Source organism: Mirounga leonina, unplaced genomic scaffold, assembly GCF_011800145.1.
Source record: "Mirounga leonina isolate KUSES-001 unplaced genomic scaffold, KU_Mleo_1.0 Mir_114, whole genome shotgun sequence".
Lineage (NCBI taxonomy): Eukaryota > Metazoa > Chordata > Mammalia > Carnivora > Phocidae > Mirounga > Mirounga leonina.
Window position 1 is genome coordinate 6,665,205 of NW_023270265.1, and position 3,575 is coordinate 6,668,779.

General features: G+C 52.6%; 1 long non-coding RNA gene across 2 annotated transcripts in view; it reads right to left on the bottom strand.

Moving 5' to 3' along the window:
- Window positions 1–327: 327 nt before the first annotated feature.
- LOC118022161 overlaps window positions 328–3,575 on the bottom strand; it is an 8,331-nt gene continuing 5,083 nt past the window's right edge. For both annotated transcript variants that reach the window (XR_004682387.1, XR_004682388.1), the window contains exon 3: window positions 328–1,339. This is a non-coding gene — a long non-coding RNA (uncharacterized LOC118022161). The remainder of the gene's footprint in view (window positions 1,340–3,575) is intronic.

A 3,575-nucleotide genomic window follows, 5' to 3' on the forward strand; every position in this document is an offset into this window, starting at 1 on the left:
TCAAGAGCCCCTCATTGCAGCAAAATCCAAACTCTTTTAACTTGACACAGCATTCTGTCTCCATCCATCCCCTGTGCTTCTTATCACCTCATTCTTACCAAGGGTCCCCAAAACTATGCTCCACCCACACCCGGCTGCATGATCCCCAGATTGTGCCACGATTTCTCCAGACACCGGCCCTTGCAGGTCCTTCAACCATTCCTCACCTTACCTATTCCCAGACCTCAGCCTCAGTTAAGAGAGTCAAGGAAGACTCCTTTATCTCTTTTTTAAAAGGCTAATGGCATTTATTTTCTTTTGAATAGGTAATACATTCACAGGATTAAAACTCCAAAACACAAAGAATATATAGGGAAAAGCCTCCCTCCCACCAGTGTCCCCAGCCTCCCGTTTCTTGGCTCTGCTCCCCAGAAGCAGCCACTGTTCACAGGTCTTTGACCTCACCCAGACAGACGTATAGAAGCACGCATGCATACACCGTGTGCGGCGTGCTCCACGTTACAGAGACTGTATTGTATTGGACATAATACAAATCACGCTACCATCTGTATAAAAGTGAAGATGTATATATATTCGTTTTCTTCACTTTTACACAAATAACAACGTATTTTGCATTACATCCCATTGAATGCCTTGCCCTTTTCACTTAAATATGTATCTTGGAGCTCACGTTAGCGCATAAAGGTGCTCCCTACTACCTTTTTGTAAATGACTGCATAGTACTCACTGTGCAAATCTGCCATAAATTATTTAACCAACTCCCTAGTGATGGACCTTTCGGTGGTTTCCAGTCTTTGATGATATGGAAAGTGCTTCAGTAAACCATCCTGTCCGTGTAGCATGATCTTGCACATCAGAGGTAGGCTGCACCTCTAGGGGCAGATTTGCAGGGTAGCGGCAGTGTTGAGGTCCTGCCACGTGACCTTCCAGAGGCGCTGGGTCAGATCCATCTCCACAGTGTTTGCACACCGTGCCCACCGACTGGCAGCATGCTCCTGTACCACACCCTGATAACGGGGTCTTGAGCTGCCTGGGGATGAAGAGGGAGTAGCATCTCAGGGACACTTCCGTCGGACTTTCCTCATCAGGAGGGAGAGTCAGTCTTTTCCCCATGTCATTGGGTGTAGTGCCCTTCCTACTACCTTTTTGTGAGCTGTTTGTTTATATCCTTTGCCCAGATTCCTATGGGGTTGTTTATTTTTCTTAATGATTTGTAGGAGCTCTTTATTTACCAGGGAAATCAATCTTTTGCAATGACTTGAATTGCAAATATTTTCAGTCCTTTGTGGAAAGGCTTCTTAAAGAAGGCGATACTTGAAGGGAATTAGGTATCCTTAATCTGTGAATGAATTAGATAGGAAATTGCATGAATGAATGAATGAATGAATGAATGGGACTCATTCCACCCAGCTTGTCAGCCAGCCACACAGACACACCAGGAAACCTGCCCCAGGTCACGAGCAGCCTGATTGGTGACTGGGATCCCCCCTGGACTGAATACCTACCCACCTGAACTCAGGCTCCCAAGATGGGCCCAGGGGCCTCCTGATGCCTCCTTTCCCCCCCACACGGTCCCCGCTTCCCTGGACAGACGTGAACATTGGCAGAGCTCCCCAGGGCAGGAGAGCAGGCCTGCATCTCCCATTACAGAATTTATCTCTCTTGTCGGCCTGTCAGAAACAGAGAATTTATTGCCTCATTCACTTTGAACAAAACCTGTTTCTGGAGATTTTTATGATGGAGGAGTAAGAAAAGGAGTAAAGTGAGGGAGGAAGTGTCGATGGGAGGGATGTGGCCCAGAATATATAATCTCGCAGAGAGAAGCGTTTCAGCAAGAGGCCAAGAGTGGGCTCCAGGCATCTCTGGTTTCTCTGGCAACCTTGTTCCCAGATGGGCAGAGAGTCACTCGTCAGCACGTGCAAAGGGGAGATCCGGTGCTCAGCTCACAGAAACAAGGGGCCCGGCCTCTTCCCTGCACTGAAGCCTCTGGCCCCTCGGAGCCTGCCCCTCTGCTCCCTCGGGAAGGGTTGGCTCAGCAGCCGTTGCCGGGCTCGCCCAGCCGCAGGTCCGTGTGGCAGGGATCAAGGGCAGGAGGGCCCCTCTCCTCCAGGAGCCGCCCTGAAGGGAAAGAGACAGTCGAAGGAGGAAACTCATGCTAACTAAGCATGTACTACATGCCCGCTCTGGGCTGGCACTCTGTGTGTGTCATCTTGGGCAAGGTTCCCCACCCCCCATGGGGCCAGGACAGTTCCTACCCACTTCACAGAGGAAAGGACGAGGAAGGACAGAAAAGACAGCCCATGTGCCCAAGGTCGCAGCTAGAACCCAAACAGAGGCGGGCAGTCCGCACCAGAAGCCACAAACCGGGCCCGCGCGTCCTCCCCTCCCCTGTGTCCCCCCCCCCCGCCCCGCCGTCCAGTGAGGAGCTTCACATGGGGCAGCGGGGTGAGGCCTTCCCAGCCGGTGCTTAGGGCTAGCTCGGAGAGAAGGCAGGGAGGGAGTGAGGACAAGAGCCACCGAGGCAGAAGGCGAAGCAAGACCGGTGTGGCCTGGAGACCAGGAGTGGGGCCAGACAGCTTGTGGGAGGACACAGGGTGCCAGAGGCGTGGGCCTCCCTTTCCTGTGCCCTGGGCCACCCTCTGCCCAGGAGACCCACTTCGGATGACCTCTGCCCAAGGCCCACCTCGCCCGACCCTCCTTCCCTGCAGCTCACGCTGGGCTTCTCTCCCTTCCCTCACGCACTCATGCGGCCCACCAGCCACCCTGCACCAGCCATCGGGAAGAGGCCCATTAATAAGGCCCATGAATAAATCACAGCGTCTTCTAAAGAGAAGAGCAGCTCTAAGTGCTATAATAAAGTGGTGTGTGAGTGCAGAGGAGGGAGCAATTAAAACTGTCTGGGAGGAGGGCAAGGTTCGGGAAGGCGCTTCTGAGGCGCTGACACTCCAGCTGGGCCTGAAGGGCTAGCAGACAATGGCGTGGAGGGCGGTTTCCTCGAGGGCCAGCTGCCCTGGCAGACAGAGCAGACTGTGTTCTAGGAGCCACGGGCCTGACTGAGGGACCAAGCTGGAGGGGACGGGAGCATGGGGAGCCTGAGGACCGAGGGAGGTGCTGGACTTCCTGCCTCCAAACTCAGGGTCTACATGGAGACGCAGGTGTGCATGGTCAGATGAACATGCTGGAAGGACCCCTTGTGTAGCAGCACCTTAACCCTGTGCCTCCTAAGCCACCCCTCCCGCTTTATCTTTCCCCAGAGCACGTACTGCCAGCTGTAGATTTTATTAGGTTACACTCTCTGAAATGGCCAGCTTGGGACGTCTAAATTGTGGGATAGTAGCCCTAACTCAAATACCTCCACCTCTTATTCTATTTGTCGTTCATCCCTCCACCTCCCACTCCACCCACTCCCCCCACTAAAACTTGAGTTCCGCAAAGAGAAGGATTGTAATCATTCTTTTGTTCGTTGCTACATCCCAGAGCCTAGGACAGTGCTTAGCAGAGAGTGGTTGCTCATCAACTACGGAAAGAAGAAAGAAAGAAAGAAAGAAAGAAAGAAAGAAAGAAAGAAAGAAAGA